The sequence below is a fragment of the Zingiber officinale genome, chromosome 2A (genome assembly GCF_018446385.1).
Source record: "Zingiber officinale cultivar Zhangliang chromosome 2A, Zo_v1.1, whole genome shotgun sequence".
Lineage (NCBI taxonomy): Eukaryota > Viridiplantae > Streptophyta > Magnoliopsida > Zingiberales > Zingiberaceae > Zingiber > Zingiber officinale.
The window spans coordinates 105,388,544-105,397,934 of record NC_055988.1 but is presented as its reverse complement, the minus strand read 5'-3'; positions in this window follow the sequence as shown (position 1 = coordinate 105,397,934).

The window sequence follows — 9,391 nt, the reverse complement described above, 5'->3', positions numbered from 1 at the left end:
GGTCTACGGCTTGACATCAACAAGCTTCTTCACGAGGGAGTGATGTACATTTTTGGGCTGAGTCCTATACGGACCCCACTTCCGACCGGCTTCGGTAAGAACTTTGCTTTGGCACTTGCTTTAATTGCTAACTGATTTCTTTTTCTCTTCATGCAGCTGACATCGTCATGGACTCGGTGATGGCCGGCGTTCTAAAGAGAAAGGCAGCAGCGCTGGAGGCTGTGGCAGCCAAAGAAATGAAGGCGCTGGGTATTCAGCCGGTCGGTTCTCACGAAGGAGAAAGCGGCACCCAGGCTGAATCGGCCGCTCAGGCCTCTCAACAGCATGTGGACAGCGGCGCTACCCCCTCCAGGGAACCAACGGCCCCCGAGGAAGGGTCCGTTCGGGAGGAGGATCAGCCACCGCAAAGAGACGCCGAGTGGAGACCCCGCTACGCTCGGCTACCTCCGCGGTCCAACCCTCCGACCGGGCCGCCTCCTGCGAAGGGAAGGCGCCTGTGCTCGAGACCATTTCGTCCGACCGGACGCCTTCTGGCTCCGGTCGAGGCCACTCCGGTTGAAGCTACTCCGGTCGACACTCTCCCCGCCGTTTAGTCCAACGTTCGACCATCCATTCGCGGTCTTCGCGACCGATCCCGGCCGGCGATCTCGTCACACACGGGTTACTCTTCATCTTCGATGAAGAGTTGCTACCGTGGTCGACCGACAACCGTGCCCGAGCACACTATTACTTTGAAAGGGCCCCTCGCCGAGATGTGGCGCGAGTAGCAATGATCCCTCTCGAACTTAGCCAGCAACCACATGCAAGCGGCTACGGGGTAAGTTCTTCGTTTTTTGTTTTTGTTTTGCCTAAAATATTTCCGCTCGGCTTCTAACAACTGCGCCCTCTCGTTTCAGAGGTGGGTGGAAGAGATAGCAGTTTCCAACCGTCTGGCTATGGCGGACGAGGAGATAAGGCAACTGCGGGCGGCAGGTGGTCCGAGCGGCTCCCAAGGACCTTCCTACTCCGAGCTGCAAAAAGAGCTGAAGAAAGCTCAAACTCTGCTGGCTGCTGAGCAGAAGAAAACAGTTGACCAGGCCCACGCCCTAGCCGAGTCCGAGCGACAGGTCAAGTCGCTTGACACAAAGATAACTCTGGCCACCACTCGGAAGAACACAACCATCTCCGATCTGGAGAAGAAAAACGTGGAGGCCCGGGGCCTGGAGTCGAAGATAAAAGAGCTGACGGAGCAGCTCGATCGGGAGAAGGCAGGCCGCTCGGCTGATGCGGAGAAGATCGAACGTCTGAATGAGGCCCTCACAAGCTCCCAGGCAACCTTCAAAGAATACCAGGATGCCGAGCCGAGCCGAGTCGCCGCTCTCCGACAAAGCCACATCCGATCGCCCGAGTTCTCGGAGAAAATTTGCGAGCGGATGTACTCGGCTTTCGACTTGGCAATTACGGCTACTATGACCTATCTGAAGTCGAAGGGCCTTCTTCCGGAGTCCACCAATATTCCGGGCGGCGATCAGGTGGAGCTTCTGAGCAACATTCCGAGGGACCTCTACGACTACATCGAGTAATTCTTGTAATTTAGCCGCTCGGCTGATCATGAACCCTTTTGTATTTAGGCCACTCGGCCTAAGGTTTTAATTTTAATGAAATGCTTTCCTTTAGTGTATTTTATCTTCTTGTACTGTCCCCTTGCTAACACTTGTGTTGTGCGCTCATCTCCTGTCACATCACACCTTTGGAGAATCGCTGGAGTATTTTCTCCAGCTCTTCCGTTCGGCCGCACATAATTCTGTGTTGCTACCAATAATCGCTGGTTATGAGACGATCCGAACCTCTCGATGTTCAACCTCGGAGCTCGACGGTTGGCCTGCTCGGATTATTTATGGACGCCGGCTCGTCTCTTGATCTTTAACGACGGTGCTCGTCGGTCTTCCGCTCGGAGGGTTTATAGACGCCGGCTCGTCTCTTGATCTTTAACGACGGTGCTCGTCGGTCTTCCGCTCGGATGGTTTATAGACGCCGGCTCGTCTCTTGATCTTTAACGCCGGTGCTCGCCGGTCTCCCGCTCGGAGGGTTTATAGACGCCGGCTCGTCTCTTGATCTTTAACGACGGTGCTCGTCGGTCTTCCGCTCGGAGGGTTTATAGACGCCGGCTCGTCTCTTGATCTTTAACGACGGTGCTCGTCGGTCTTCCGCTCGGAAGGTTAGACGCCGGCTCGTCTCTTGATCTTTAACGACGGTGCTCGTCGGTATTCCGCTCGGAGGGTTAGACGCCCGCTCGACGGTGCTCGTCGGCGCGGATATTTATAGCCGATCGGCGCGGCTCTCGATCTTTAACGTCTGGGCTAGACGGTCGTCAAGGCTAATTTTGACACTTCCGTTCGGCGTAGCTCTTTGCCTTTCCCCCAGCTTGGATAATGCCTTCCTGGCCGCACGGCTCAGGATCTACTTCATCGAGTATTTTGGCTCGGATAATATACCTCCGTCCGAATGGCACGGGGCCTTCGATCTTCGAGCGTTTGGCTCGACCCATTTACCTCCGGCCGAACGGCGCGGGGCCTTCGTGCTTCGAGCGTTTGGCTCGACCAATTTACTTCCGGCCGAACGGCACGGGTTATTTGCTTACAAGTCTTAACCACATAAACCTCCCGGCCGATCGGCTCGGGGGCCTTCGCGCTACGATGATAATGCCTTATATTCGCTCCTTTGACTTTTCATCTCTGCATTTCAAGTATTTAGTCGAAAAATGAAATACACAGGGTGATTTACAGTGATACACCTTTCACCCCGCCCGGTAAGGCTGGAGGTGGTTCGCGCTCCACGGCCTATCTAGCTGCCGTCCGTCCTCGTCCTCCAGATAATACGCGCCCGAGCGGAGCTTTTCGATGATTTTGAAAGGGCCTGCCCATGGCGCTTCAAGCTTGCCGACGTCGCCGACCGGCTTGACTTTCTTCCAGACAAGATCGCCGACTTGGAACGATCTGGGAATTACGCGCCGGTTGTAGTTTTGCTTCATCCGCTGACGGTACGCCATAAGCCGAACGGACGCCTTTGCCCTCTCCTCTTCTACCAAGTCCAGCTCCATGTTTCTTCGTTCGGTGTTGTCATCATCATAGTTCTGGATCCTGACGCCGACTTCGACCGGTATGACGACCTCACCGCCATATACCAAATGGAACGGTGTGACTCCGGTCCCTTCTTTTGGCATCGTTCGGATAGCCCACAAGACGCCCGGCACTTCCCCAACCTCCTCCCAAATGGTCGAGCCGAGCGCAGAATACGAAGAATTTCCGGTTGGCGACTTCACTTGACCGTTGCTCGAGGATAGGCCACGGACGTGAAATGTTGCTCAATGTCGTAGCTTTGGCACCAATCCTCCAACATCTTCCCAGTGAACTGCCGCCTTCGGACACGAGCCGGCGAGGATGCCGAACCGACAAATGATGTGTTGCGGATGAATTTTTGATCTTTGCCAGCGGCTCGGCCTCCACCCACTTGGAGAAATAGTCTACCGCCACTAGTAAAATTTCCTCTGCCCGCCATCGGAAATGGACCCACAATATCCATTCCCCAGCGATCGAATCGGACATGAGATGGTTGATGCCTTCATCTCCTCTCGGTCGGTGTGAGAAGTTGTGATACTTGCATGAAAGGCATGTAGATATCGTCCGAGCGGCATCTGTTTGTAAAGTTGGCCAAAAGTATCCGGCCAAGAGGATCTTCTTGGCCAATGAGCGTCCGCCCGGATGACCTCCACATGATCCTTGATGTACTTCCTGGAGGATGTAAGCTGAGTCCTCCGAGCTTACACATTTCAGCAAAGGGCGCGAGAAAGCTTTCTTGTAAAGCTGATCTCCGATGAGTGTAAACCGACCGGCTCTTCTTCTGAGGAGCCGGGCTGCATATTCATCGGACGGTGTGGTACCCGAACGGAGGAATTCTATAATAGGTGTCCTCCAATCACTTGGAAACGCGAGGCCTTGCATCCGGTCGACATGCGCCACCATCAGCTTTTTCAATTGGTCGAATGGCGACCGTTATTGAGCTCATGAGTTTGGCCAACTCATCGTCACCGTTCTCCGACGGGAATCTTCCGAATAAGCACTTCTGAAAGTAGCTTTGAGTTTTCAAAGGCCTCGCCAGAGTTTAAGCCGAACACGCTGATTTCAAAGGTGCCGGAAAGTTGCCGAGCGGCCAACTGTGAATCCGAATAGAGTCACCCGACCAGCTCCCACATGCCGTGCTGCCTATAATCCCATACTCCGCCTCATTGTTGGTGGCCTTGTAGTCCAAGGACGGATAGGTGCATCTTTTCTTCTTGCGGTGAGATAAGCAATATCCCAATCCCGCCCGAGTCGAGTGGAAGACCCATCCACATATATCCTCCACAGAGCTTCCGGCCTCCTCGGTCACAAAATCGGCCAAGGATTGGGCTTTAATCGCCGAGCGGGCTGGTCTTGGATGTCAAACTCTTAATTCTGTCGCCCACTTGATAAGCCGTCCGGACGCTTCGATTCAACAAGACTCCGAGTGGACTGTTCGTCCGAACAATGATTGTGTGAGCCAAGAAATACGGTCGGCGCCGAGCGGCTAGAACCAAAGCAAAGGCCAACTTCTCGAGCCCGGTGCGAGATTCAGATCTTTCAAAATATGGCTCGGAAAATACACCGGCTGCTCCTCACCGCTCGCCCTCGAGCCTACAACATGCTCGGTTGACGATAGATACATATAAAGTGACTCACCCCGATCGGCTTGACAAGTATAGGCGGAATTCAAATATGTTTTCAACTCTTCAAATGCTCGGTCACACTCTTCGTTCCACTGGAACTTAGTAGGATCTTGAAGAATGGGAGGCTCCGGTCGGCAGTTTTGGAGATGAATCTGGACAAAGCAGTTATCCGACCGGTCAACCGTTGCACTTCCCTTGTGTTTCTGGGAGGAAGCATGTCTTGCAGAGCTTTCACCTTGCCGGGGTTGGCTTCGATTCCCCGCTCGGTCACTACGTATCCCAAGAAACGTCCTCCCTTTGCTCCGAACAGGCACTTCTGGGGATTCAGCTTGACTCCGTATTTGCGCAGCGTTCGGAATGTCTCTTCCATGTCTTTAAAGAGATCTGCCACTCGGACGGATTTGATAAGAATGTCGTCCACATAAACTTCCAGATTCCGCCCGATCTGCTCCTTGAACACCTTGTTCATCAAGCGTTGATAGGTGGCACCGGCATTCTTCAATCCGAACGGCATCACGTTGTAACAGTAAGTGCCGTCGGCAGTCACGAAGCTAACCTTTTCCTGATCTTCGCGGGCGAGCGGTACCTGGTGATAGCCCTGGTAGGCGTCGAGCATGCAAATTAATTCACAGCCGGCCGTAGAGTCCACCAGCTGATCTATCCGGGGCAGAGGATAAAAATCTTTGGGACATGCTTTGTTTAAGTCCCGAAAGTCAATGCAAACTCTCCACTTGCCGCCCGGCTTGGAGACCAATACCACGTTGGCTAGCCAGCTCGGGAACTGCACCTCGCGTATGTGGCCGGCCTCCAGAAGTTTCTCTACTTCCGCCCGGATTATGGCATTCTGCTCGGCGCTAAAATCTCTTTTTTTCTGCTTCACTGGCCGAGCGTCAGGTCGGACATGCAACTCATGCTGCGCTAGGCTCGGCGAAATTCCGGGCAACTCGTGTGTCGACCAAACAAAGACATCATGATTTTGCTGGAGGCATTGGATCAGCTTCTTCTTCTGTTTTTCCTCTAGATCCGAGGCGATGAAAGTGGTGGCCTCCGATCGGGTCGGATGGATCTGAACTTCCTCCTTTTCATCATAAATTAAAGTAGGAGGTTTCTCGGTTATGGCGTGTACCTCGATTCGGGGGGCCTTCCGAGCGGAAGAAGCTTCTGCTCGGATCATCTCTATATAGCATCGCCGAGCTGCTAGTTGATCTCCACGCACTTCTCCTACTTTGTCTTCCACGGGAACTTTATCTTCCGGTGGAAGGTTGAAACAACCGCTCGGAATTCGCCGAGCCCCGGTCGTATGACATTGTAGGATGATGGAGAGTCCACCACCACGAAGTTTATTGTCCTGGTCCTCCGAACGGCTCTTCCCCTGAGGTGGCCACCGGATCTGTCCGACCGTGAACTTGCTCGTAAACCCGTAGAGCGGGGTAGTCATGGGAAGCAGCTCGGCTCGATTAATTTGCAGCTGATCGAACGCCTTCTTGAATATGATGTTGACCGAGCTCCCTGTGTCAACGAATATGCGATGAATAGTGTAATTTGCTATTACCGCTTTAATGAGCAGCGCGTCGTCATGGGGCACTTCTACTCCTTCCAAGTCTCCAGGCCCGAAAGTGATTTCCGGTCCACTTGCCCGCTCTTGGCTACAACTGACCGTGTGGATCTGCAGCTGCCGGACGGCCGCCTTTCTGGAATCTCCTCCGGTCGGCCCAGCAATAACGTTGATCTCGCCCGGAAGTATTGCTCCTATTTTCCTCCTCCCGAGCGAACGGTCGGGACCGTTCTCTGGACGTCCGGCGACTCTCCTGTCTTGGGGATCTATGCCGATCGGGCGTCCGGTGATGTCGCCTCTCTATGCGGGTCCGGTCGGCTTCGGGTCCTTTGCCTCCTGTCGAGGGGAGGAGACCGTCGTTCGGCTCTCCGGGGAACAGGATTGGACACAGAAGGCTTCGCAATCCCTCGTGTTGTGCGTATCCGTCTGGTGGATTGGCAGAACATAGGGGTCCACCTCTTCTTTGGCTTGCGAGCGGCAGCCACTTCTTGTACGTGCGATCTGGGGGATCGAATTGCTTCGACCCTCGGTCCTCTGGGTGGCTGGTGAGCAGCGTGCGGCATGAGCAGTCTTACCGAGTTTTTCCGAGCGGCTTGCGCTTCTTCCACATTTATATTCGTCCGATGTAGCATGTGATCATAATCTCGGGCGGCTTTCGGATGAGCGACCGAAGAAGTCCCCATCCACAAGGCCTTGCGTGAAGGCATTCATCATCGTCTGAGGCCGCTGGGATATCCATCGCCACTTGGTTGAATCGTTGAATATAGCCTCGAAGCGATTCTTTCGGCTCTTGTTGATGGCAAACAAGTGACACTTGTCTTTTGATACCGCCGACTGGCGAAGTGGTGGAGGAAGGCCGCTCGGAATTCCTGAAGCTCGTGATGGATCCGTCCGACAACTTCGAAACCACCGCTGAGCCGATCCCAGAGGGTGGTAAGGAAAACTCTACACTTTACTCCATCTGTGTTGATGGAGCGTGGCAGTATTATCGAACTTACCTGGATGATCATCCGGTCCGTTGTTCCATTGTATTCGCCGATCGTCGAGGCACGTAATGCTTGGGCAGAGGGTCTCGTAGGATAACCTCCGAATTGACGATTGATCCGCTCGGGAGAGTCCGGGGAGCTTTCCCCTTTCTGTCATCCCGCCTTGGCATTTCATCCGAAGAGGATCCTCTATGCGGCTTCAGGAGTGCGAAACAAGGCTCGGTGAAATGCGACGGTGGCTGAGGTGCTTCCGCCATGAGACGCAGATGTTGCTTGTTGCTCGGCGGATGCTTTTGTTTTTGCTCTATGAGTTTGGCGGCCCTTATCTCGACTAGAGCGTCAGTTCTTCTGCTGAAAGCGTCACCGTGTTGTCGTCCACGTCCATTGTCTTCGATCGGATGCGGAGCGTTCCCACGCGCCAATTGATCCCGTCCGAACCGGTTAACAGACGGGCACGTGGCGCCCAAGGCTCGCGATGTAGATCTCAACTAGTGTCGAGATGCTCCGGCTATCCTGCACAAAGTCGAGGGAAGGGATCCCCGACGACCCTCCGACGCTCAAGTCGTAAATCACGATGAACAAGGTGGCTCCAAGTCTCAGAGTACGTACCTCCGATGAAACCCGAGGTTCTTTATATAGAGCGTGAAAGGTTTGGGCACGCGTACTCAAGGTGCATAAGTGTCCTCGTCCTATCCTAGGTACCGCCGAAAAGCTTACCGTCCTTTCCTAGGTACGCTACCGTCGAAAGCTTACCCGACCCATATCGCTACAACAAAGCATGCCCTCGATGGGACAAAGAATCCCCGTCACAAGATTTGGAGCATGGCACACACGTGAAACCAACAGGTTGTCAAAGAAAGAAATCCTCCGGCCTTTTCCTTTGCTCCAAACTTGTAGTCCGAGGAAAGATACCTAAACATCCGACCGGACATCCGCAGTGGTTTACTTGTGCTTTGTGGAGACTAACAAACAGGGTGCTTTATGACTGTGATCGGTCAAAAGGTCAGTAACTGAGCGTCGGAACCCCGATTTGACAGGGTGCCTCCCAACTACAAGTGCGAGCCGGCCGGGCCCCTCCGGGTACTCGATTCCATCGGCCGGCCGGCAGTCCAATCGGACCGGCCGTCTACGGCCATCCGTCCGGTCGGACCACACTCTCCTCTGGGTGGGCGGCTGTTCCGGTGACTTCCCCTTGGCGTTAACTTTGCAAGAAAGGGGGGGCCCACTCTTACTACCGGATCAATACATATATGTAATTAATATATAAATATGATATTATTAAAATATTTTTATACATACATATATGTATATATTTTAATTGATCAAATTCTAATCATTTAATATTATTCTAAATTATAATAAGAAGTTAAACCATAAATATTTGAGTATTTGAAAAGTATTGAAGACTTTTAGCTCTGAGCATTTCTAAACCTAATTGTGAAAGATGAAGAGTAGTGTCTAGAAAACCAAGGACTCTTTTGTGATAACCTTTGTGTGGATAAGGCTGGCACGCATGCATGCATTTATTCAGGACTGTGACTAATTAATGCTTATCCATCCGATAGAGAAGAAGACAGTAAATAAATAATTGAGGAGCAGGAGGGAGCAGGACGGACCCACTTGGTGTCTGTTTGATAATAGTGCCATTGGTATCCACGCCATGCAGGCCGGTCTTCCCATCACAGTCCTTGATTGTGGTCCTCCTCCCAACAGCAGCATCAAAATAGACAGAATCTAGGTGATAAAAAGACAAAATGGCTTCAAATCTCAAAAAAGTTACAGCGTTTCTTTGTTCAATGAGGCCTTCAATCACTTGTCATTTTCAACCCACCACTGTAGCTTATCGCATAGGGAAAAAAATATTTCAATTCAGTGTAGCAGTTGTAGCGAGAACTTTGATGGAGTCAAAAAAAAAAAAAAAAAAAAGAGCGGCACGCATGACACATGAGTAGAATTATTAAAGAGAAAAAGGTAGACAAGTTAGTCATGCAACTGAATGTTTAATCAGAGTTAATCCAACCCTTAGATCAGAGTAATATTATAAAGAAACAGATTATTTCTACTTGAGAACGGAGAACACCAACATTCATCCTGACAACCTTCTTGTCAATGTAGAACAGGTCATTA